The sequence below is a fragment of the Chiloscyllium plagiosum genome, unplaced genomic scaffold (genome assembly GCF_037043375.1).
Source record: "Chiloscyllium plagiosum isolate Xiang-an unplaced genomic scaffold, Cpla_swu_hap1 HiC_scaffold_15, whole genome shotgun sequence".
In the NCBI taxonomy this organism is placed as follows: Eukaryota; Metazoa; Chordata; class Chondrichthyes; order Orectolobiformes; family Hemiscylliidae; genus Chiloscyllium; species Chiloscyllium plagiosum.
This window is the reverse complement of record NW_028270153.1, coordinates 18,425,537-18,453,526: the sequence shown is the minus strand read 5'-3', so window position 1 is coordinate 18,453,526 and position 27,990 is coordinate 18,425,537.

The following is a 27,990-nucleotide window of genomic DNA, read 5'->3' as shown; positions in this document are numbered from 1 at the left end:
GCTTATGCCATCCCCTATAATGTAAGAAGCTGGAGGGAGATATTGGAGTACTGAAGAATCCACAGGTATTTATTACAGCCAACTATTACGTACAATCATTACACTCCTCAGCTACATTAAACCATTATATTATAACAAAGGAACTTGCGTCTAGTAGTGTGTTATGCTTCAAGTGATCTGAATAAGAGCCCTGAATGATGGAATGGGAGATAGAGGACACCAAGGTCAGAGTTTGCACAGAAATCCAAAAAATCTTTATGCTGTGCCTACTTTAGGTTTTTTTTGGTCTTATTTTCCTGCCAGGAACCGTATGATGTTACTTTGTGTGGCATCATTCAGGTCAAAGACAATCACCTGATGAAGGAGCGTCACTCCGCTAGTGTGCTTCCAATTAAACCTGTTGGACTGTAACCTGGTGTTGTGTGATTTTTAACTTTGTACACCCCAGTCCATCACCAACATCTCCAAATCATGAATAAGAGCCCACAGCATTGGAGATAGATTATTGGCATGGATAGAGATGGGTAGGAAACAACAAGTGGAGATAAGGGTTTTTTTTCAGTTGGCGATCAGTGATGTTCAATTGGAATCAGTGCTGGGACCACAACCATTTACAATATATATTAAGAGGAACATTATAAAGAGGAAGAAAGTGAGTGTATTGTAGCCAAAGTTGCAAATGACACAAAAATAGTTAGAAAGGTAGGTTGTGAGATGAATGTAAACAGGTTACTGGGAGAGATCAATAGGTTAAGCAAGTGGGCAAGAAATTGACAAGTGAAGCGTAATGTAAGAAAATGGAATGTTGTTCACTTCGGAAGCGAGAACTAAAGAACAGGGCATTATTTAAATGGAGAAAACTGCAGAAAGCTGTAACTGGGAGGGACTTGGGGCATTTGTTCATGAAACACAGAAAGCTAGCACAGAAGTGCAGTAAATAATCAGGTAATGGAATGTTGACTCTGATTTAAAAGGGGTTGGAGTAAAAGAGTAGGGAAGCCTTACTGCAATGGTACAGGGTGCTGGTGAAACCACATCTGGAATACTGTGATAGTTTTGGTCCACTTATTTAAGAAAATATATTATTTCAAAGGAGGCAGTTCAGAGAAGGTTAACCAGGATGATCCTTGCTATGGAGAGATTATCTTCTGAGCAAAGATTAAACAGGTTGGGACTCTACTCAGTGGAGTTTAGAAGAATGAGACATGGTCTCATTGAAGCATTTGGATTCTTAAGGGCCTTGACCGGGTCAATGCTGAAAGGATGTTTCTCCTTACAGCAGAGTCTATGACCAGAGTGCATTGTCTCCGAATAAAGGGGTGCCAATTTAATATTGAGATGAGGAGGATTTTTTTTCTCTCAGAGAGTTATGAGTATAGGGGAGCCTTGATTATCCGAAGGACACGGGCGGGGAGATTTTCATTCAGTTAATCAAATTCTGGAACATACTTTAGCTGAGCAATGGGACCTTGCGATCTTGCCAGATAATCCAAAATTTGGATAACCGAATGCTGGATAATCGAGGTTCCTCTGTATTTGGAACGCATTACCACATAGTGCTATGGGGTAGAACTCTTGTATATATTTGAGGCTGAGATAGATAGATTTTTGATCAGTAGGGGAATCAAGAATAAACGGCAGCAAGGTGGATATGAGGAGCGTTAGATCAGCTGTGATCTTATTTAATGGGGGAGCAAACCCTGAGGACTTCCTCCTGTTCCTGTTTCTTATGAAGTAAGATGGAATTTAAGATTTTATACCTCCAGCTGACATGCTATAATGCAGTGATGATATCATGAGCAATTCATTTAAAGGTATACTGGTATATTAACAGTGAGACAGCACAGTAGTTTGCAGGGATCTGCTGATATGGTTAGAGGAAAGAGTGTGGGACATGGTACTTGTGGAGCATAATATTCACATGGGCTCGATGGGCCAAATGACCTGTTTCTGAATCAATGTAAGAATACATCATTGTAGTGTGGTCTCATAAAAGGCCGTTTGTGGTAAAATGGCAAACCAGGGTTCCCTTTGATCATTTACAGAGGACTATACGTTCTACTGCATGAGGAGAGCATGCGAAGGCAGAGCCCATTTGGTATTTACGAAGTTGGCAGAAGATAGTGGTGAAGCTTAACACCGTTGTGGGAATCCAGTAAGGTAATACCCACCAACAATATCATGGCCAAACAATACACTAATTACTGCTCTTCAAATATCAGTCCTCAGCAATGATAACTCTATTTGCAGGTGAACTGATAACCCAGATGCAATCCACAAATGTAAGCTAAGTCCAATTACATTAACTAAGGGCTTCAGTTTGGACACACAACAATCACTCAAATCCCTCAACGTGTCAACATTGCACGTGTCTCAAGCTGTTCACTGGGAAATAAATATAAAAGCATTGGCTGTTGTGGGGTATTTTAAAAATACTTGTGCATAAAATTTCTGCATAATGAGACTTGTGCAGAAAATTGGATCGAGCACTTCAGTTCAATAAAAATAGAAGAACATGAATTTCAAGCCAAAAATACATTGGCAGTCTGTCTAGTCTCCAAATTTACACAAATTTCTGTGCCAGATTTACACCTGCTGTTCCTTCACCTTGGTCTATATGATGTGGCCTTTGGACTAAATATTGAAATAATCTCACGTTAAATAGTATGACATCACATTTCTTAACAAGCAGCTTATATCTCAGCAGGTCACCAGCAGTCAAGGCTTGGAAATTCATCCAAAAAAAGTGATCCTGCCAATCTTAAGAGTCCTTTTTTCAAGACTCTTTATGTCAGAGTTAGTTCAGCAGGCAGGTAAACTAGGTAGTCGCCTGGAGTGCCAGGACTGAAGGTTTGCCCAATTTGCCATTCCCAATGCCAAGTAAGTAAAGATACAATTTCATTGAGACTTTGTGTTTTCTCTAAATTGGATGGACCACCAAAGTCATAGTTCATCTGGGAAATCAAAATCCCTGAGCTGGATCAGCTTTATGTCCTTAAGACTGCACTCAATTTACTTGTCACTATTTTTCTGCCAGTGTCAGTATAGTGTTGCTTTGTGTGGATAGTGCCCAGGAGCAACATTCAGGTCAAGGTTTAATTTATTTACCTCCAGTGTGCCCACCAGCCATCTAACACAGGTCTAGAACCTGTACTATTCCACCATGCACCAACAAACTTCATTTTCAGCCTCCATATTGTTTATTTTTCCCTTCCATTGACTTCTATTTCTTCAACTGACACAGCCTGTGAAGTGTCTTAAAGTCATTTTCCACAGTCTTTATGAAGGCTCCATATAATTCCACTCCTCCATGAAACCACGTATCTTTAAGTGGATAAACCCCTTTAATTTGGAGCCTATATTCCAAATATTCCCATCATTTAAAGACTTGATCCCATGCAATCCCATAGCTGTGGCTGACTCATTCAGGAGACAAAAGCGATCAACAAGCTACATTACTCAGTATCTCATCCACTCTTTGTTCTCAATGATTTCAGCCTCCTTCAGAAAACTGTCCACCTCAATTATGAAGATCTGGTGCAGATAATGAACACCATGCATACTTTTATGACTATTATTTTTGGATAAATGTTTCTATTGTGCTTCTGATCATATTGAGTATTTAATGACTTTTGAGATCATTTTCTAAGAGTTGTAACTCCAATAAATAATTCATTGATTAGAATTGCTATTGATAGATAGCTCTTTCAAAGTGATAGAACTAGCACAATGGGCCAAATAGCCTCTTGCTCTGTTGTATGACTTTATGATCTGAAAAAACACAGACAATGGCCACTTTGGTCCTTACAAGCCTTGCTAAAAGAGATGGCCATCCCATTGGAAAACACCAGATTTCTATCATTGTCACACAAAACTATTTAACTTTGTTAGTTGTCATCTTTGAAGCTTGTATTTTGTGCTCCCAGCAGAATAGTCCTGTCACAGTTGACCTGGACATCTTGGCAAGGTGAGCAGGTCAGTCTCGGTCACATCTCACGATTACATGTGTTGACACCTCCTGTGCCTGCTGCCAGTCTGTGTCAGTGTGTTTCTGGCCATCCTGGCTACATGCCCAGGGGCTCTCTGACTGGTGTTTCCTGATGACACTCACTGCTGCTTTCATTCAGTAATGACAGCAGCTCTCAATTCTCTCCATTTGGAGGTCAGCGTGTTCAGTCAGTGTCAACTGGCATTTCTCAAAGCACTGTCCTGTTATGAGTTTATTTATCATCGAAGCAGAGAGAGGAAAAGGAATCAGTTTGTTTCATCAAGGCCATAGCTAAGACAGAGATCAAGTGCACGTCCAGGGAGACATACCCTTTCTGTCAAATATAACTTCAAATGTTAAATCTTCTGCTCAGAACGAATGGCAACGCAAATTTTTCATGTATTGTTTCTGGTGCATGGTAAGCAGAAAGAATTTGTTACCATCTGACTGTTGCGTAGAATTCATGCTGAGCTGCGATGAAAGATGTTGTTCAACTTTCAGGTTTCCTTCTCCTTTTGCCCACATTGCAGTTCATGATCATAGTCTGATACAACACAGAAGGAAACTATTTCGCTGGAGACTAGATCAGAGATAAGGATTGTGGGCAGACACATGGCAGATGGATTTAACAAGAGGAATATTATGTGGTATATTATTATGGTATAAAATGAGGAGAGGTATTATGCATGGTATTAAAAGCATACAGGAATAGAGACCAAGAGTATATGTACACAATATTTTGAAAGTAGCAGGACAAGTTGAAAAGGATGCTTAAAATAAAGTGCGTGCAGCCTTGATTTTTTTTAAAATAAAGACTAAAGTATGAAAACAGAGAAATTATGTTAAACTTCCAAAAAATACTAGTTTGGCCCTGGCTTAAATATTACAGACATTGCACTTCAGGTAAAACTTCAAGATATTTGAGAGGGTGGAGATGGGATATTCGTAAAAGCCAATCATAATATGATCTAATTTTACATTGTTTGAGGGAGAGAAAAGTGAATTCAAGATCAGTATTTTAAACTTAAAGAAGACCAACTATATTATATCCAGTCAAGTAATGCAAAGATCGGTGGAGGGACAGGTAATGTTGAGGAAGTGGGGAGGCTGCAGCAGGTCTTGAACATGGCAGTTGCAATTTCATGTGGGAAAGTGTGAAGTTAGGCACTTTGCTGGGAAGAATAGAGGCATAGATTATTTTCTAAAGGGGAAAGGCTTCAGAAATAGCTCTCCAAGCCCTTCCTATTCACATACTCATTATCTTTTAAATATTGCAACTGTACCAGCCTTCACCATTTCCTCTGGCTGCTCATTCCAAACATGCACCACCCTCTGTGTGGAAAAGTTGCCCCTTAGGTCCTTTTTAAATCTTTCCCCTCTTATCTTAAACCTTTGCCCTAGACATTTGTACTCCTCTATCCTGGGGAAAATACCTTGGCTTTTCAGCCTATCCATGCCCCTCATGATTTTATAAACTTCTATAATGTCATCCCTTAGCATCCGATGCTCCGGGGAAAATATCCTCAGCATATGCAGCTTCTCCCTATATCTCAAACCCACCAACCCTGCCAACATCCTTGTAAATCTTTTCTGAAACTTTTCAAGTTTCACAACATCCTTCCTATAGCAGGGAGACCAGAACTGAACGCAGTATTCTGAAAGTGTCCTAACCAATGTCCTGTACAGCCACAACATGACCTCCCAACTCCTATACTCAATGCACTGACCAATAAAGGCAAGCATATCAGATACTTCCTTCACTAACCTTTTTACTGTGACTCCACTTTCAAGGAACTATGAACTTTCACTCCAAGGTCTCTTTGTTCAGCAACATTCCACAGGACCTTCCCAGTAAGTGTATAAGTCCTGCCCTAATTTACCTTTCCAAAATATAGCACCTCACATTTATCTAAATTAAACTCCATCTGCCACTCATTGGCCCATTGGTCCATCTGATCAAAGTCCCATGGTAACTTTCTTCACTGTCTCCCACCAATTTTAAAATATAAAGAACAGCAAAAAAAGTCACTGAAAGATTGATTGCCATTTGCTTGTACAGAACTTGAGTATTGCTTAAAGCAGTATTCATAGAACTTATGAACTCGGCAACTTGCATGAGTTCAGTTTCATTGACACCATGTATACCCAATTAGAGATTGTTGCCATAGAATCCTCACCAGGTCCAGGTCTGGGAAATATGTTTCTTGGTTTTCATATGAAATGTATCTTTGATGATGCAACAGAGTGGATGTGGAAATGGAGGTTCTATCTTGTGGTAGAATCATGAGGAGATTTACTTTTCACACAGAGGGGCATGAGTCTTCACAGCTTTCTTCATCAAAAGGCAATGGAAACAGGTTCTGAACATCTTTCAGGGAGAGGTGGATAGATCTGTAACAAAAAAAGGTTGGTGAAAAATATCAGGGTAAGGCAGGGATGTGAAGTCATTAGATCATCCACAATCCTATTGAATGTCGAAGCAGACTTGATGGAAGAGGCAGTCTATTCTTGCCTCAAATTTGTAAGTTTGTATGATTGCATGAGATTAATTAAAATAGTGCCAGGATGAAGGAACTGAATTATACGGATGCATTGGGAAAGCTGGTTGTTCTCCTTCAAGCATAAAAGCTTCCAACTTTGATAGCAGTGTTCTCAATCATGAATGTCTTTAAAAGAATGAATAAAGAGCAACTGTCCCAAAAGGCAAAGTGATCGGTAACCAGATGATGCAAATTTAACAGGATTGAGAAAAGAGCCAAATGTGAGTTGTTGTGATCTAGAATGCACAACAATAAAAGCAAATTCAATACTAAAATTCAAAGTGAACTGGATTAATGTTTGAAGGGAAAAAAAGTTACAGGGCTATGGGGAAAGATGCACAAAGCATGATTAATTAGACATTCCTTTGAAAGAGAAGAAATCTAACATTTTTCCCGTGTCTGTATTGACTTCTTAAATGAGCAGCCAAATTGTCCTAATACGTTACAATTTCACTGTAACTCTGACAGACTTTCTTCTTCAAATGAATGAGGAAATTAAAAAAAGCTCACAATCATAAATACATAACTTTAAAACAAAGGTGACCTATGATGTCATAAAATGAAGCTTGGTGGACAAATAGAAGACAGGAGCCATAACATAAGCATGTTGGACAATACTTCTAAAGGTGATGTACACCAAGAGTTTTTCATTGCTGTTCATTGATATTCTAATGATTGTAACACTTCCCAACAAAACAGCTTTACAAAGACCACTAACTTAAAGAACAATGTTTGCTTGTAAGCCTTGGTGATGTTACTAATAAAGAATGTGCACATTCTTATCAAATTTACACACCAACTTAAAAAAGAATGGCACGTGAAACAAGTCTGGGGATGGTGTTCCACCATCAGCTCCCACACATCGAGAATTCTAGTTTCTTATATTCCTCCTCCTTTAAGAGCCTCTTGAAACCAACCTCATTGAAAAAGCTGTTGATCATTTGTGTTCATATTTTTAAACTGATTGTGTTACTTTAAAATTGGTCTCAAAACATTGCCTTGGGAAATGTTACTACCTTAAGGACACTATACCTCTGCAAGACATATGCCACACTAATTATTGCTGCAGAGTCGAACTGAAAAGTAGCTACTCTGTTCTGGTTTATACATTGTATTTGCGACTGAAATGAAGGGAAAATCAAATAATCACAAAGGGTAAAAGCAGAGGCCAAAAGCAGTTGATCCAGTCTGCTGGCAAAAAAAACAGATAGAAGAATATAAAAATTAAAGGACCATTTGACCCTTCAAGCTTGCTCTGCCAATTAGGTTTATGCCTGACTTTCTACCTCAATGTTGTGTCCCAGGATTATCCAGATGGCCCTTAGCATTCAAAGATCTGTGACCTCTGTCTTGAATAGAACATTGAGGCATTGCCACAGCCTACAATGAAGGAGAAGTGAAGAAAAAGAAAAGAAAAATTGTTGATTAAACTTGTTCATAGATAGACTGTTAAACTTTGAAACACTTGGCAAGCAAGTTGTGTTGCAGACATTCCTGATGCAGTTATAAATGCAGAAGCTCCAAGATTTATTGTCGAAGACAGGAAGCTCTGACAATATCTGGCCTTAGATTATGTTGGATGTCGATCTGATGCACTTTGGAATAGTTAGTACAGCACGAGCAGCATTTACTGCACATTCTGAGAGTCCGTTGGTATTACATAATAGTTAAAGAAAACTAAACTGCACCCCCAAATATATTGCTGAGACCATTTGTGATTATGCTTTTGACACAACAGAACAAGTGAACAATTTAATCATAAGGCAATAGTTTAACTGAAGTCAAGGCAGTATTTCGAAGGGGTCCATTCCTGCACTCTGACCCTGAATTCACTGTTAATGTATAACAATGTGTCTCAATCCTCTCCCCCAAACCTGGATGGCACTCGTTTAAATATCCCATTGTGGTTTAGCAGACTCTTCCACACCCACAAATCCTTCCACTTTTTCACACTATCTTCTGACAGAATCACGTGAATGAAACTAAGTCATTGGTTACAACAGGGATGTAAACATTCACACCTGATTCTGCATATGTGCCTGGAATTGCTACAGCATTTGGGTACAATTGGAATATTCTGCTTGTCATTGTGCACAAGATTGGACTTAGTTTCTGTCAATATAAAGAAAGGTGCACATGCATTAATGTGATCGTCACAATCTCATGAGGTACTTTATGGCCAATGAATTATTTTGTGAATACAGTCATTGTTTTGATGTAGGAATCCCATCAGTGAATTTACACACACCAAGCTCCTGCAAACAGCAAAGTGATGAGATGATCTGTCACTCTTCAGGCTGGTTGAGGGGTATTCGACAGTCCAGTGAAAGTACAGCTATACTTCTGCAAAATCACCCCATAGGGATTTTGTTTACCATCCACTTGAGAGAATAGGCAGGCTGCCATCAGATAATTCATACCTGAAAGGGTTACTTGACATCATCAAATAAGCTCCTTTCACCATTTTGTAAAGGACTGTTCCTGGGAGGAACTAACCAGTTCTGTATTTGTTACCGAAGCTGTGTAACAGCGTTTAGTCATATTCATGTGTATTTACTCCTGAAGTGATCCTGGTGTCACCAGGAGACAATCATGTATCTTAGACATAATGTAACTAGCTATTATATAATAAACTTATTGTTCACCAAGAGTAACCACATTGCTGTGGTCTGGAGTCACATCCACAGGGAGTTGTTAACGCAGCTCAGTCCATCACTCAAGCTAATCTTCCATCCACTGAATCCATTTACACTTCTCGCTGCCTCAGAAAGGCAGCCAACATTATCAAAGACCCCCTGCTACCCCTGTTATAATCTCTTCCAACCTGTTACGCCAGGCAGAAGATACAAAAAGTTTAAACATCTAAGCAGATTCAAGAACAGCTTCTCCCCCAATGTTATTAGATTTCTGAGTTGACCTCTCAAATTTTAGATTTAATGTCAATCTTGCTCCTTGTGCACCTTCCATACAGCCATAACATTGTATTCCTCACTCAGTTCTATGATCTTAATGCACTTTGTATGGTATGATCTGCCTGTATTGCACGCAAAACCAAACTTTTCACTGTACCTAGGTACATCTGACAATAATAAATCAAATCAAAAATTTAGACCAGACCAAGTAAGGATGACAAATTTTATCCCAAAAAGGCATTAGTGAACTAGATGTGATTTTCCAACCACATGATTTCATGATTATTATTAGACTATTAATTCTAAGTTCTTTATTGAAGTCAAATTGTATTTGAACCCAGATCCTGGAACTTCAGTTGAGTTTCTGAATTAATAGGAGGATTCTGAATTAATAGTCTAGCGATAATGCTACTAGGCAATTCCTTCCTATTGTATGGTGTATATGCTTGGCCGACGAGCCAAGCTACCACTTGTGGCATTATGACTGAATACCTCTAAGTCAGAGGCCCGCAGAAACATAATGATTCTTTGTAATCTTTCTGACATTTTGGGTTTGAAGCACAAAGGGTCAGAAAAGTAACCACAGGAATTATGGCATCCAAGCATTCATCACAACATTGCTTTTTGATCCTTCAATATCAGCCCTTCCTGTCATGGTGAAGTAGGATTTGCCGGGTTTGGATTGTACACCCAGCCCATAAGAGGAAACATCTTCACAGCTACCCCTATCAAGACCCCTGAGGATTTTATATGTTTCAATCAATTCACTTCTTAGTTTTCTGAAGTTCAGTGAATATAATCCTCGCCTATCCATCCTTTCCTCATAGGTCAACCAGTTCATTCCAGGTCTGTGTTGTATAAACAAAACAGTCTTTTATGTCTCATTTTCAACAATTTGATATCTAGCAAAGTGAAATGTTAAAACAAATTTCAAAAAATGTCAAACTTATCTCCTAACCCAATGTTATTTTCTTCAGGATCACACACAACAGTTCCCTGGAGATTGATCTTCAATTCCAGGAAACTCGAGGCCAATCCAAAGGATTGACATACCCACGCCAAGGCTGCAATTGAAGATGATTTTTTTTTAAAAACAGCATTTCCTCCAGTTGATAGCAGAATTTTATCATCAGCCTAACAAATTGCAAATATGTTCTCCAGTAATACCATGTGAATAATTGTGATTCCTTTCCCTTTCTGGCTGTTGACTGTAAATTCAATTTTAAAGTAACACCACAAGAAACAAGTTCTATTAATGATACTGACTAAGCCCAGTAAAACTCAATAAAAAAATCAAATAGAAGGTTTGAGCATTAGTAAGGTCTTTTTTTTAAATGGCATGGAATATTGGAAAGAAAATGCTTCATTGTTGATTTATTTCATCGTTTTTGGTAATTGCTTAGTATTAGCCTTTGTTCTAACATGTTGGTGTTTATGAGTTCTCAAAATAAAGCAATTTGCTCAAACTGTTTATCCAACTCACAATGTCATTCTATTCATTAAGATTGTACAATTGTCCTGTGGGGTGATTGTATTGAGGTCATCCAGGTAGATCTCATAGAATATGAGTTCCCTGACTGGGGCTGTTAATCTAGTCCAATCAGGGAGCCCTTGTCTGCAGATCCAAATGGGAGTGTCAGGGGTTCTGTTCACTTTATGAGCCAGCTCTGAGCTATCTGGGTCAGTGTCATGTACAATGCATGTGTAAATTAAGAGGTATCAGCTTTATGGATTTATTTCATCCTACTGAGAGACAGGCTTGTGGAAAGAACTTAATGCTATGGCTTCCACAACCTCAGGATGTCCCAAGCATCTTATGTGAAATACATTCAGCCACAGCCCATGACAGCAGGTACTAAAGGACCTGATAACCAGGATCAGGCTCCCAGCGGTCTCATATACTTGGGTCCAGTGTCGGGAGCCCCAGGTTAGGAGGAGCTCTAGGGTCAATGATTTCTGTCCTGCCTCTGCTAACAGAAAGATCACTCGATCAAATCATCCATACAGTAAGAGGTAAATGTTGGCTTGCACGCTCAGGGAGGACCCCTGACACTTTGCAGATGTGTTGTGGGGCAGATGGAAGCCATTCAGTCTAATGTGCCTGCAGCCAGTCTATTATCAAGTGCTAAATTCCTATCTCTGCCCTATATCCCTGCACACCATTTCTATTCAAAATAGTGCCATGGTATCACATGGATTAGGCTGACAGGAACGTAGTTGAAAGTTACATTTGATAAACAACATCTCTAACACGACAACAGTTCCTTCACAAATATCAGCCTGAAACAGCAGCCTAGAGAATTGGCTCAATTACCTGCAGTCAGGACTTCCACTCCCAACCTTCCGATTCTCAAGTGGAAAAGTGCTACCGCTGAAACAAAGCTGGTAATCTCATGTTAGTATGCACGACCCCAAGGACTTGCAATCAGGCACCAATTGCAGTGGAGAGAACTGTGAGTGCTTCAGTATAATTGATAAGCTTGTCGCAAAATAAATGGGGACTAGATGTCCAAATTTAAACAATTATTACTTTTGAGTGATCGTGTTGACATGTACCACCTGTGACGTTCAGGGAAAACAAAAAACACAGTGAAATGACTTAGTCTGGAATGACTTATTAAAATGTAAGTTCAATGCTTACACCTTACGTGAATCAAAAGTTAACTATTGTTCTATTCAAGTTCATTGCAGGAAATAATGAGTTTGGAATGACCTTACATGCCAATCTGCATTCTATATTAACTTCGAATAACAGTAACAATAAACAAAAGGGGACTGCCAATGCTACCTAGTCTCAGATGGATCATGAGCTGTCAACCAGAGATACAATATGTGAGATGAGCTAGTGGTCAATAAAGGGACGAAAGGAGTCAAAGGATTATAAAATAACATGGTTGCACTAACACCAGCTGCTCTCCCCTCACTTTTGAAGCAAAAAGCAAATGAAAACTTCAAATCTGCATAGAAATAAATAAGCATGTGGCCATTGGAAATGATGCTAAGATTTCAGTGCAATTTAAATTTCCTCCCGCTTCTCTTGAGTTTTCATGCATTCAAGATCCCAGCAGTTCTGTTCTCCAAAATTACTTTTGAGACACGGAAAAGCAATTGGTCTGCAATGTGTTGCTTAGGTGTGTCTACTGTTGGGCAACGAAAGTGGGCATCTACATCAGGGCATAGGACAGTTTTCTTGTTCCCAAACTGCGTCCTAAGATGGCTGTAGGTTCCTTATTGTCATGTTAGGACACAACTGGGTGCTGTGCACACTCTGCCCAGTTTTACTGACCATATATTGTTTGCGGTTTTGCGGAGCTTCACAAAGAAGATGGTATAATTCATAAGCTCTGGAATCTCTACTTCTTCCCCTTACATTTTACCTAACTACCAAGTGAACAGTCACCATCGTCTTGTATTTCCTTCATGCAGAATGCCTGAAGGCCTAAGTGACTATCTTGCCACTTCCCTCACAGGCAAATGTGTTAATCCCAGGTTCACCCAGTGGCAAAGCAAAGTAGGACCTATACAGAGGCCCAAATGCGGTTGAACTATTTTACCTTGCTCCCCCTGTGAGACAAGGAGGAGCTGTCATGTTTTTCTAGGCCTCACAGGAAACACTGAAGCTTTTCTGGCATGTGTCCTCACCAGTACCTCCCACCACCTCATCTATCACCTTCCTGAACATGAGAGTTGCTTAAGGTACTTTAATTCTACTATTGCTGAAGAACATAGGAGCTCAACTGAGATTTAACTGGGGCTGGGGAAATCCAAAGTACTCCCCATAACTTTACCCAGGGTTAAGATTGGGATCAGTTTTATCGAAGCTGTTGGAAACTTCATAAAACTGAACGACGCTCTGTAAAATAATAGCAGAAGTATGTTTAGGAGCAGGAAAAGATAGTTCTATTCATGAGTACACACCTGTATCAAGCAGACTGATTACAGAGGTTAAAAAAGTGGGTTCTCACTATCTTCAAAGTGAGTTAAGGATGGCATTATATAGAGTCATAGAAAATGATACAGTCCAGAAGGGGGGCATTCAGCTTAACTTGCCCATGCCTACCCAAAAATACCCAGATACCCTGTTTAATCCCATCTTCCTGTAGCACCATGGAAATGATACAGTACAGAAGGAGGGCATTAAGTCCATCTTGTCCAGGCCAACCGAAAGATACCCAGCTGCCTTTTCTACTCCACATTGGCTTTGACTGCAGCATCCACAATCTATGAAGATATAAAGGAAGGTCTATGACTAGCAAACCCATGGACACATGACCCCAACTCTTCAATTAAATATCCGCAGTAAACCTGGCAATGCAGGTCCCACTCAAACCTATGACTGCACATTGCAATTAAACCAGCCAGCTCAGATCCCCAGAAATGAGAGATTGTCTCTCAAACCAACTCAGCACTCGTCAAAAACATGCCCAAGAACTCAGAGCCCCAGTAAACTTAATACCCAGCATGTGTCCTTCATATTCTACTGTTCCCAAGTCTGTACATTCTGTAAGAAAGCAGGAATTTTTTTTTGCCTGGATGTTTCTTGGACGGTGTCTGGAATGAACGGTTCAAGGTCTTGTACTGTCAGAGGTTTTGATTTGAAGCAGGAAAATCCTGCTGACAGCAGCGCAGCATGTCAGGCCTTGGCTGCTGAAGGAACAACTTGCTTTGTGGTGACAGACAGAGCAAGCGTTCAGTGCATTTACACAAAATAACCATTTGATTATTTTCCGTGGCAAGTTCTACATAGTAGCAAGTTTCAGGTTTTAAAGTGATGTTTGTTGTAAAATCACGAGCAGCTTGATCGGCATGCTGCCATCTGTGTGACTGCTAAACATGATGCAAAGCATCCAACCTCTTTATGGACAGCAGCATTCAGCAGTAAATGCAATTTCTGGTCTGCAAGTAAGAAAACAGATGCCATCTAACATTTAATCAATCCGACCAAAGCACGTGATTTTTTTGGTTAAGTCTTACTTTGGTGTTCACCAAATGTTCAAACGCATTTCAAGCTCATTCACTGCACAAACTGTTAAAATATCAAGTTTCACCCAAAGCAATTAACAACACAAACAATCACAGATAAACATAAGCACTACGATGTGAGAAGTGTTGAGGTCTGATGACTGGAAATACTTCAGAAATCCATGGGATCTTTAATCTCCAGAAGAGACAAAAACAAATCCAATCATGGTTAAAACAGTGGTGGGGGTTCTTGTGGTATAGTGATAGTGTCCCTACCTCTAGGCTAGATAGCCCCACCTGCCCTACTTCATAACATGCTTGAACAAGATTAGTTGAACGAGAGGGTACAATGCACATCCACAAAGCTCTTAACCATCTACAATAAGTGAATAGAATTGACTTGCTAGACTAATGATTCCAATTCAGTTATCAACAATCTTCCTGTTTATTACAAAACAATTCCTGTACTTTAAAACACAGCAGATAATGGAGATCTGAAACAGTGACAGAAAATGCTGGAGAAACTCAGTACGTCTCACAACATTTGACTTTCAATGACTTTCAAGCTGAACACGTTGTTGAGCTCTTCTTTGACCACCCTGTCCTCCACACTACCACTTCGGCCAGAAGTCTTATTTCCATAGTGCGGACCTACCTTCAGAATTAACCTTCCCCTTTGACATCTCACTCTGGCCTCCCAACCTATCTTGACTTTTCAGTTAGAAACTGGTCATCTATATTCTGGTTCCCTCACTCACTGTAACCTACTTTTCTCTGTTCTCTTCGGTGCAACACCGATGTTTTAATTCAATCTGCTGACAAGGGGAGTTGTATTGTTTGGTGAATAGACCTTGTGGACGTTGAACAATTTTCCGATACCTCCTTCTATCTCCCCATAGTTTCATAACTGAATACTAACTAAGATTTCACAGTCTGTCAGTAACCTCATCTCCTCTCCCATTTAACTGCCAACATCAGTCCCAAATTCCTGCAGTCTACAGTGACCACCTTTCCAAACTCTACAACTGTTGGACCCAATGTTTCAGCTGGTTCTTGTGCAATAGAAACTTATTTCTTCTTAGCTTTACTCTATGTTTGCTCTCCTTATCCACTCTATTTGCTCTATCTCTTTTAGAACTTAACCCACTTTCACCAAGTCTATCTAATTTTCTAACTCCTACCTGCCCCACCTTGATGGTATTTGGGCCTTTCAGTTCTTGGTTTGGCTGGAGGCATAATCAATCCCCATTCCCAACCAGACTTTTCCAGAATGAAGTTATTCTTACAATGATTTTTCCTATTACTCCAGTAGCGACTTACATTAATGGTATCACTATGGTTAATAATTTTGCTTGCCTTCTTGAGGGATACATTGAACATTCTTTGTTCCAGTTTAGTCAGGTTCACTCCTTTATCTCTCTTTCTAGTACATTGATAATTGTTAGCTCATATCCTCTTTTCCTTCTGACCTGGAAAATTTTCATAAATTTACTTCCCATTTCCACCTTTCCCCATTGCCACACAGTTCATCACTGACACTTCCCTTTCTTTTCCTCACTTCTGTATTACTGACTCTGCATTGGCAACCAGATCTTTTCGATCTAACTGTCCATAAAGACTCAATTCCATTCTCCTGGTTTTTCCTTCTCCATTGCCTTCATTCTGGATTATTCCACCTTCAATACCAAAGTTTCCCCATTATGTCTTCCCCTTTTCCTCAGCTGGAAGCTCTCCTCCACTTCACTGACAGAGTCTTGTCCACATCGCTTCTTGGCCCTTTTCTCCCAACACTTCCCCACATCCCAGAATCACAATACGGATCACTGTTGTCCTCACATTACTTTCTATCAGCCTCTATAATCAATGAACCATCATCCATTATTTCCACCACCTCCAGGGTCAAGCCACCACCAAATACATTTTCCTATCCCTCCCCATTAGGGATCCATCATTCCTTCAGTTCTTCAAATTCTTTGATCATGTAAGTTAAAGCTTCTCATTCAATGGCAACACTGGACTTCTTCTGCATTCTGATGATTATGTGAAATAATATAACAGGCCAAAATGATGGGAAGCCTCATTTTTGCCAGTTACCTCATTTAAATCCTCTATCTGACAGGGTGAGTGCCAGCATCTGGTTAAAATACATTGATCACAGAAGTGGGAAAAGCTCCCATTGGCCTGCACTCATACCTAAATAACTCCAAATCTGCCTCTTGGCAGAGGCAGGTCTACTCAGAGAGTAGTAGAGGCGTAGAACACACTGCCTGCAACAGTAGTAGACTCGCCAACTTTAAGGGCATTTAAATAGTCATTGGATAGGCATATGAATGAGAATGGAATAGTGTAAGTTAGATGGGCTTCAGATTGGTTCCACAGTTCAGTGCAACATCGAGGGCTGAAGGCCCTGTACTGCGCTGTAATGTTCTATATTCTAAATACTGTCCTAGGCTCTAGTTTAAAATAACACACAGAGTCATAGAGTCATAGAGATGTACAGCATGGAAACAGACTCTTCAGTCCAACCCGTCCTTGCCGACTAGATATCCCAACCCAATCTAGTCTCACCTGCCAGCACTTGGCCCATATCCCTCCAAACCCTTCCTATTCATATACCCATCCAAATGCCTCTTAAATGTTGCAATTGTACCAGCCTCCACCACTTCCTCTGGCAGCTCATTCCATACACGTACCACCCTCTGCATGATAAAGTTGCCCCTCTCACCCTAAACCTATGCCCTCTAGTTCTGGATTCCCTGACCCCAGGGAAAAGACTTTGCCTATTCACCCTATGCATGCCCCTCATAATTTTGTAAACCTCTATAAGGTCACCCCTCAGCCTCTGATGCTCCAAGGCAAACAGCCCCAGACTGTTCAGCCTCTCCCTGTAGCTCAAATCCTCCAACCCTGGCAACATCCTTGTATATCTTTTCTGAACCCTTTCAAGTTTCACAACATCTTTCCGATTGGAAGGAGACCAGAATTGCACGCAATATTCCAACAGTGCCGAACAACAATAATTAATATGTTCATGCTGAAAGGGGAAATACCAGCTATTACAGTTTGTTACTACCCTGAATGAGGGATATATCTTATTGCTGAATCCTATCACTTCTGACTAATGAAAATCACAAAGATTTTGTATTAAAGTAGATTTTAGCTTTGTGTGGTTGTGGAAATGGGATGTTAATTCACTTTCACTCTTTTTTATACTGTCTCAAATGCAAGGTTGGTCCCATTTTTTGTTTGCAACTTCCTATTTCACATGTTATGGACCAGACCAACCCCCTCAAAATATATTAAGAATATCCCACCTTTTTCTTATTCTATAGGTAAGAGTAAGGCACTGTGTTCCGGATGCAATTCAGTTGGTCAAACTACCAGTTTTGAAACAAAACACACTTTATTCATGCACTATAATTAAAATACAGACAAATAGAATGAAAAGGATGGAGTTAACTGTAATTCTATCAAAATATTAACAAAATAGTATCAAGTACAATTACTAATTAACTGTTCCCATACAGTTACATCCCATAAACACACCCTTGGCAAAGGCAAATTCAGTAAAATAGATTGTCTCACCTGCAATTTGAGCAGCAGGAAGAACTCTAGCAGTAACAGAGAGAGGAATGAATGCTTCCACATCCAGCTTCAAGACTTCAGCAACTGCTACTGAAGGCTAAAACTAAAATAAATCCTGATTCTATGGGAGCTTGACCCCACCATTCAGGCTGCTACTATTGTTCCAACTTAAAAAAAAAGGCCTCACAATTTGTTAACATTATGGGCTTTGGAGCAGTGTGCTCATCATCACTGTCTCAACCTTTCTTCATAAAAAACAAATCAGGACAAAATACACCTCTTAAAACCATAGTATCATCACACACATCATAAAAACTCTCTGCAAATTGCTCGCTCGCTGGTTGCAACATCCATGACACATGAAATATTTGCAACAAATGTGACTGAGAGATGCTCGTGGAGTTGCATATATAAATATTGTATTGTTGTCATGATTAAGGTTATGAATTTGGATTTGCAATCAGGATCAGGAAGATTAAAGTTATGGGCCGGGGCACAAAAACTCCATCAATATTGGTAGCACCACTCTGGAGGTGTGGGCAGCTTCACATTATATAGATCCACAATTTCCAGCAACCTGCCCCTTGATGTTGAAATCAGTACCAGGATTGCCATGTCAAAGTTGAGAAGTAAAATGTGGACCAAGTGTGGACTAACTGAAAATACAAACATTTGTACTAAGCTTATGTTGTCATGTCCTGTTTAAAATAGGGAAGGATGGACAACTTATCCAAGTCAAAAGGCTGAACAGCTTCCACCCCCACTATCTCAGATGAATTTGGGTGGAGTGCTGACCAAGGAGGTACATGAGTATGCAAATATCTCCATGTTTTCCCTCTTCATGGACTGACAACTCCATTTACAGAAGTGCGTTCCAGGAGTTAGAAACTTCAGATATGAGGGTAGGTTGAAGGAGTTGGCATGTTCACCTTGAGAGAAAAAGGATGAGAGGTGATTGGGTAGAAGTTTTCAAACTCATGCACAGGCCGGATAGAGTAGACAGGGAGAGGCCATTCACCCTCAAACATAGAAAGGATAAGAGGACATAGATTTAAAGTAATGTGCAAATGAAGCAAGGGTGATGTGAGAAAAAAGCGTATAGTTAGAGTATGGAATGTACTCTTGGAACTGTGGTACAGGCAGGAACAATTGAGGCAATCAAGAGGGCTTTTAGTGACTATTAGTAAATGATGTGCAGGGATTTGGGATAAAGGCAGGATATTGGCCCTAGGTTATAGAACCAGCTGAATGGCCTCCACCCGCACTGTAACAATTCTGAGATTCTGTTGGCTGGGTCATGTGAACTGAATGGATGACAACTACATCCCTGAAGACATGCTTCATGACAAACTTGCTATCGGCACAAGACCAGCAAGTCAATCATGTCTGCAATTCAAGGATATCTGCAAGTGATCCATCAGGTTGATCAGGATCAAAGTTGGTGTCGGGGTAATCCTCTATGTTGACCAGTGATTGGATCAAACAGTCAGGAAGGCCATTGGAGAAAAGCAGGGGTCAAAAGAAATGACCAAATGTTAGAAAGCCTGCCAGGAGGATTAAAAAAAATCTTGACCTTGAGTCAATGCTGTCAGTATCAACTGTGGAATCAGTGCCAACTGTGGAAGGGTCTCCAACATGCAAACATCCCTCCACAGCTAAAACAGGCAACATGCAATCCAGAAGTAACCCACACTCGGGGCACAGTCCATTATCTCCCAGGACAGGCAACTGCCATCCTCCAATCCTGAGGGTAAGAGACCATTCAGCAGAATATACCCTTCTTTCAATTGAAATGTGGATAACTATGACAGAAACTCAATGTTGTTAAAAAAGAACTTGCCAGAGAAGTTAACAAGGGGACAAGATTTCCTTTTATTGTGTTTGATCCATTCCTATCCTGCTGCAAGTGAACTCCAGTCCAGGAGATGTGAATAGCCGAGTTGTTTCCTGAACTCTTTTGAAGCTGTTTAAGCCACGGCAGTGAGCGTGATCTGTTCCAGTTACCGACTGACATATTACTGTATTTAAAAGTTTGAGATACGGTGCAGGGTCGATGTTATTTGAATGGCACTACTCATTGACCATATCTTTTATTGAAACTTTCTCATAAATGACAATGAAATATACACAAGGAAGTCTGTTACAGCATTCTGAATTGTTCTGTAATATTTTATTACTCTCAGAATTGGAAAGGATGCCAGAGGGAGTATTTGTTGATGTATTATTTTGGCACAGATTGAGTCAGAGAGTTAACCCTTTTGGTCCTATGCTATACTTCTAACATTGGTTAGTGGATAGGTTAGAGTCTGCAAGTATTTTTGTTTGCCACAGAAACCACTGTGTACTTCTGAATAACGATTGACTAACCCTTACTTATAGCTATCTGGGGTTTGAAATTCTGGCCCTGGGGACACAAGATGCTGACAGGCATGGTGAAATGCCAATGTGATGCTGGTGATGGGAATGTGTATTTGGGGAGAAGTCAGAACTGTCATGTTGGTTTCTCCTGCATAGATAACTCACCTCTTTACACTTGATCCTGTTTTATCCAGAACCAGCACAGGGGCATTGTTTGTTGAGTTCCCCAGCCTCTCCCAGAAATTTCATCTTTGTACCATCTGCAAACTCAGTAACAATACCCTTAGTTCCTTCGTCCAGAACGTTAATGTATAACATGAATAGTTGATATCCCTTCACTGACCCCTGCGGAAATCAGCAGCTAATTACCGACTGCCATTCTAGATAACGACTCCCATTATGGATAACTGACGGATTTACCGAAGATGACGCAATCATTTAATCTGCTCCTTTAACTAGAAAGAAAGATTAGCATTTTTTATAGTCATCTTTTATGACGATAGGACATTCCAAAGTTTCTTACAGCTAAGGAAGTACTTTTAAAGTGTACGCACTTTTGTGGTGTTGGAAACACAGCAGCCAAATTGTACACAGCAAGCTCTAACAAACAGTAACTTAATAGAACAGTAGAACCGTAGAATCCCTACATTGTGGAAACAGGCCCTTCTTGACATACTTGACATATGATATGTTTGAGTGTTAATGCAAGGAGAAATATTGGCCAGGGATTGTCTATGGCTCAGTTGATAGCCCACTTGCCTCAATACCAGGTTCAGGCCGCCACTGGAGTGAAGGCAAATGTACGACCAACTGAATCACAGATTAATTAAAGACTCTGGATCCTGCAGTCACAGCAATTGTTTTTTTTCACATCTTAAATAGGTGTTCTTTGCTTTCCTGGTAAATGCATGCATCACTGTTGAAGAGCAGCGTGTGATTCTAGGTTCAATTCCGACACTGAGTTACATTGGTTACTTCAATCGCATTGGGCTAGATAGAAGATCAAAATCAAGCAGGGTTCCTGCTTTTGATCAGTATGCAGGGACTCCTGTTACAAAGTTCATCTGTGTGGATTTTGGACAAGAAGTGGACCAGACTCATTGCTCATGACCGCGGCAGTGGAGCAGACTGCCAAATTTTCTTGCGTAGGCTTGTACATTAAAAAAAATGGCTAATTGAGCAAGAGATCCAAAAAAGCCGACAGCACCTGCGAAACTGCTCTGGCATCAGCTAATATTTTTAGCAGTGACAGAGAGCATATTCTGTTGCTGGTGGGAGTGGTGGTTAAGAACAAGTTATTCCTGGCATGACTTTCAGTGCTGAGAATCAATGTCAGGTTGGCACGCTCACCAGATTTTGGAAGCTTCACTGACAACAGGAAGCCTGGCTGGAGTTGAGAGGGGACTGTGAAATGGAGCATGGGATTTTTCTGAAAATTCATTCTTGGGCTTGTTGGCAACACAGGAAAGTGCTGCCTCTCATAAGCAACTTTGAGGATGTTAAAAATTCACCACTTCATGGGGGTCAGGAGCTACAGATGTGCTAGTCTAGATTGGGATTCTGAGCTCCCTTCCCATAATGAACTTTCATGAGCAACTTGAGTTTTAAATGGCAATCTGCCAACTTCTATAGACATCATTTTGGATGCCAATCAAATTATTGTCACACTGCCCGACTTACAATCAGGATTTTATCCTATTAGTTCAGCACTAAAACAACTTGGAAGTGACCACTTCACATCGTTATATATTTATTGATGAAGAAAAATGCCAGTTTTGGATTTTATAGGATGCGACATTCTTCACTCCCCCTTATGAAAGTGTACTGTCGGCTCACTCACCCAAAGTCCAGCCGCTCCGTGGTGGTATGTCTTATGAGAAAAGGCTAGACAGACCAAGCTTGGATCCTCTAGAGTTTCAAAGAGTCATAGAAGATTCTGAGGGGCTTGCCCAGGTGGAAGACAAATGGATGTGTCATTTTGATGGGAGAACCTAGATCTAGGGGGCTCATACTTTAACAATAAGGGGTCGCTCTTTTAAAACAGAGCTGAGGAAATGTAATGTATTTTTCTCTCAGAACATGGAGATTCTTTGGAATTCCCTTCTTCAAAGGGCAGTGGATACAGAATCTTTAAATATTTTAGACTGATGTAGGTAGGTTCTCAAGTACCATGGAGATAAAACATACTGGGAAAATGTAGGGGAATGCAGGAATGTAGTATTGAGGTTAAAATTATGTCAGCCATGATCTAATTGGATGGTGGAGCAGGTTGGAAGGGCCAAATGGCCTACTCCTGCTCCCATGTTTGCATGATATTACATTGGGCTGCAGCTTTGATTGTTTTAGAGTGGGAGCTTCACTCCTCGCTCCCAATCTGGGAGGAAATCCCACCTTGCAGATTGGTCAGCAGTGGAAGGATTGAATGAAGGCCATTGATGGAACTACAGGCCATCCCTGAGAGGAACGAGGACTGGAACTCAGCACAAAAACCAGTTTCGGATTTTGGACAGGGCTTGGTTAGCAGCTGGTTCAAAATCCTGGAACTTTCTCCCTAATAGCTGAGTCTACCTAAATTAAAAGGACTGCAGGGGTTCAAGAAGGCAGCTTTGCACCATCCTCTCAAGAGCAACTCGGGTTAGGTAATAAATCATCACCCAGCCAGTGACACTCACATTTCATGATGAGGTTGTACAGAATGTGGGGGAGGCCTCCTCTGGAGTACTGTGTGCAGTTCTGGTCACTCGGCTTTCAGAAAGGCATTATTAAATTGGAGAGGATTCAGAAAAGATTTACCAGGATGTTGCCTGGAATGGAGTCTTTGAGTTATAAAGATAGGCTGGGTAGGCTTGAACCTTTTGCATTGGAGCATAGGAGCTTGAGGGGTGACCTTATAAAAAGGTTTTTTAAAAGTCAGCAGGGATATAAGTAAATTCTTTTTGAGGGTGAGGGAGTTCAAAACTAGGGGGCACACTTTTAAGGGGACAGGAGAAAGCTTTAAAAAGGATATGAAGGGACAACTTTGTTTATATGGGTTCATGTGTGGAATGAATTGCCAGAGGAAGTGATGGATATGGTTACAGTCACAATATTTAAAAGACATTAGGATAAGTACATGGAGAGAAAAGGTTTGGAGGGACATAGACCAAGTGCAGGGAGGTGAGACTTGTTTATTTTTGGGATTACAGTCAGCATAGACTAGTTGGACTGAAGGGTTTGTTTCTGTACAGTATGACTCTGTGCCTAATACCTGGAATGAGCAGATTGTCTTTATCAGGAAAGGCTAGACAGGTCAGGTCTATACCTTCTGGAGTTTAGAAGAGTCTTGTCTGAAATATATACGATCTTGAGGGGACTTGAATGGGTAGATGTTGAAAGAATGTTTCCTTTTGTGGGTTTGTGTGTGGAATAAATTGCCAGAGAAAGTGGTGGATGCTAGTAATGTTAGAATATTCAAAGGATATTTAGGTAAGTGCATGAATGAGAACGATTTGAAGGGATATAGACCAAATGCAGGGAAGTGGGACTAGTTTAGTTTGGGAACATGGTCAACGTGGACTAGTTGGACCGAAGGGTCTGTTTCCATGCTCTATGACTCTCTGACTCGATGAATGAAATTTAAAAAATAAGAGCGAAGGATGACGGCAATGGTGGTATATCAGATGGTTACAGGTTACTTCCACAAAGGAAGTATAGTCCAGTAGCTGCCCATACCATGAACGTTGCTGGGCTACCATTCTTGCTTGTCTTTCACAACCTCATATAAAATAGTAGCAGAGGTGGCAAGAGGTTCTTCGATGCTGAACATGTGTTGCTGGAAAAGCGCAGCAGGTCAGGCAGCATCCAAGGAACAGGAGAATCGACGTTTCGGGCATAAGCCCTTCTTCACTCACTTTCTCTCAAAGAGGTTCTTCGATGGCCATTAGTTTTCCACATAAGGGCTTCAATATGTCTCAGGACAGATGAATAGCCTACATGATGCCTTTCTTGCTCACTATACCATGGGAAACAAGTTGGGGATAGGTTGCCAACCTTCTAGGATTGACCTGGACACTCCAGCAATTGAAGATCAATCACCAGGATATTGCTGTGTGCAACCCTGGAGAAAAACCATCAGGACATTAAACAAGATTGATTTTCTTCATTTTCTTTGAACATTTCCTTTTTTTTAAACCAAATGTAAAAATATTGAAAATCGAAAAGAAAGGCTGTTTGGCTGACAGTCAAAGATTATCTGCAGAATCACAAAAGCACTGTAGTGCAGGAGAAGCTATTCAGACTATTGTGGTTGCACCAGTAATGCAGATGGCAATCATGACTAAGTGTCTTTTTCCTGCCTTTTCCCCATGTCCTTAACATTGTCTCCATTTAAAATAATCGGCTGATGCCCTCTCGAACATCCCCCTACCACATTTTCTTTTTCACATCACATTTACTGTAAGACTATCCCCTCTCATGCTTTTCTTTTGTATTCAGTCACAGGATGAGGCCGTCACTGGGTAAGCCAACATTTACTGCCCATTTCTAAATACCCAGAAGGCAGTTAAGGGTCAACCACATTGCTGTCGACCTGCCGTCACACGAAGGCCAGTTGAGGTAAGGATAGCAGTTTCCTTGCCTAAAGGATATTAGTGAATCAGATGGGTTTTTCCTCCAAAAATTGATTCATGGTCACCACCAGACCCTTAGTTCCAGATTTTAATCGAATTCAAATTCCACTATCAGTCCTGGTGGGATTTGAACCTGGGTCCCCAGATCATTAACTGGGGGGTCTCTGGATTAATAGTCCAGTGATAATACCACTACATCATTGCCCAGACTGCATACTGATTTAAGACCCTCCTTAGTACCTACCTCTTTAACCAAACTTATTTCAATATTTCAACAAATATTATCTCATCTTTGGACATTTGCCTCTATTGAAGGTGCTAAAAAAAATAAAAGTTTACATTGTCGGTTGGCCTGATTTGCAGGATGAGCTTTGACTGTGGAATGGAAATTTGAATTTTGTCTTTAACTTATTTAACTACTTTTTTTATTCACTCGTGGGATATGGGAGTTGATAGGAGGGCCAGCATTTATTGCCCATTCATAGTTGCCCGAGAAAAGGTGATGGTGAGCTGACCTCTTGAATCACTACAGCCAATTTGTTGTAGGTGGACTCAAAGTCATTAGGAAGAGAATTCCAGGATTTTGATCTTGCAATACTGAAGGAATGGTGATACATTTCCAAGTCAAGATGGTGAGTGTCTTGGAGGGGAACTTGCAGGGGCATTCCCATGTACCTGCTGCCCTTGTCCTTCTAGATGGAAGTGGTCATAAGTTTGGAAGGTGCTGTCTAAGGAGTTTTACTGAATTTCTGTAGTGCATCCTGTAGACTCTGCACACTGCTGCTACTGAGTGTCTGTGGTAGAGGGAATGGATGCTTGTGGGTGTGGTGCCAATCAAGTGGCTGTTTTGTCCTGGTATCAAGTTTCATGAATGCACTCATCCAGGCAACTGGGGAGTTTTCCGTTACCTTCCTGACTTGTTCCTTAATGATGGTGAACAAACTTTGGGGAGTCAGGAAGTGAGTTACTCACTGCAGTATTCCTAGCCTCTGACCTGCTCTTGTAGCCTGTGTATACTCATGGCTCATCCAATACATTTTCTAGTTAATAATGAACCTTGGGATGTTGATAATGGGGGATTCAATAATGGCAATGCCATTGAATGCCAAGGGGCAAGTGATTGTCTCCTACTGGAGATGGTCATTGCCTAGCAGTTTTGTGACAATTATAACTTGCCACTCATCAGCCAAGTCTGGATATTGTTGAGGTCTTGATGCATTTGGACTGCTTAATTACCTTAGGAGTCCTGAACAGTGCTGAACCTTCTGCAATCATTGGTGAACATCCCCAGTTCTGACCTAATCATGGAGGGAAGGTCATTAAAGAAGCAACTGAAGCTGATTGGGCCTGGGACAGTACCCTGAGGAACTCCTGTGGAGATGTTCTGGAGGTGAGATGACAGACCTATAAGAAAACTATCTTCCTTTGTGTCAGGTATGACTCCAACCTGTAGATTTACACCGATTCCTATTGACTCCAGGTTTGCTAAGGTTCCTTACAGCACAAGATACAGGTGCAGAATTAGGCCATTTGGCCCATCAAATCTGTTCAGTAATCACCACATCCACACACTTGCTCTTAAACCAACTCTTGTACTGTTTTGCCCTTCAACATTTACGTTGGAGCTCATGGACATCTATGGTTCATATGTTTCTGTTAGGTTGCACTACACATAGAGACATACATGTCATCTACCCAGGATGCATCTTATGGCTCTTAGCTACCTTTCTCAGCATTCCCTCACTTTGCCCTTAATTGGAGGCTGCCAGCAGTTAAACAGGGAAACGGAATAATTAAAGGGATATACGTGTCACTTCATGGAACCAAGCTTCATCAATATCACACCTATAGCGCATGCCAGGACCTTACATGGCAAAAAATTTGAATGTCCATCATCTTAATAGCCTCATCTAAAAGTCGAAGGGGAACAGTCCTTAGTGAGATCAAGGGAGACAGTTGTCATTTTGGTTATCCTCATTTTAAGGATTTGTTCAATCATAGAACTGGCTATAGATAGTCCAGTGCTTGGACATCAAATCATAGAATCGCTACAGCGTGTCGAAGGCCGTTCATCCTAACACGTCCATACCGAACCTTCAAAGAGCATCCCACCAGACCCTCTCCCTACTAACCCTATAACCCTGCATTTCCCATGGCTAACCCACCTGGCCTGCACATCTCTGGTCACTATGGGCAACTTAGAGGGATACAATTAGATTACTTACAGTGTGGAAACAGGCCCTTTGGCCCAACACGTCCACACCGACCCTCCGAAGAGCAACCCACCCAGACCCATTCCCCTACATTCACCTAACACTATGGGCAATTTAGCATGGCCAATTCACCTAACCTGCACATCTTTAGACTGTGAGAGGAAACCGGAGCACCCGGAGGAAACTCACGCAGACATGGGGAGAATGTGCAAACTCCACACAGACAGTTGCCCGAGGTGGGATTTGAACCCGGGTCTCTGGCGCTGTGAGGCAGCACTGCTAACCACTGTGCCACCATGCCGCCCGATAGCGTGGTCGATCCACCTAACCTGCACATCTTTGGATTATGAGAGAAAATCGAAGCACCCAGAGCAAACCCACGCAGACACAGGGAGAATGTGCAAACTCCACACAGACAGTTGCCTGAGGCTGGAACCGAATCTAGGTCCTTGGTGCTGTGAAGCAGCAGTGCTAACCACTGAGACACAGTGCCATTCCTTTCCCTTTCTATTTTTTCATTTAAAAATTCACATGGCTTGTTTCTGCATTGTGTTATCCATATATTTCAGTATAATTCCTGAACAATTTATTTCACAGGCCAATAAGTACTGTTTGAGAAGGTCTAAAATGAAGACTCACAACAACAATGTAAGGAAATGTAATATTTAATATAAACTATTTAGAACTGAACAGGTGGAATTGCTTTGTTCAGAGTGTTTCAGGGCTGTGAGCCATCCAAAGATAGTGATTGAAATGGCAGCCACATGAACTTTTAAAATTCATTACCTATATGATTTAAAGGGAGAGTGAATGAAGAAACAGTGA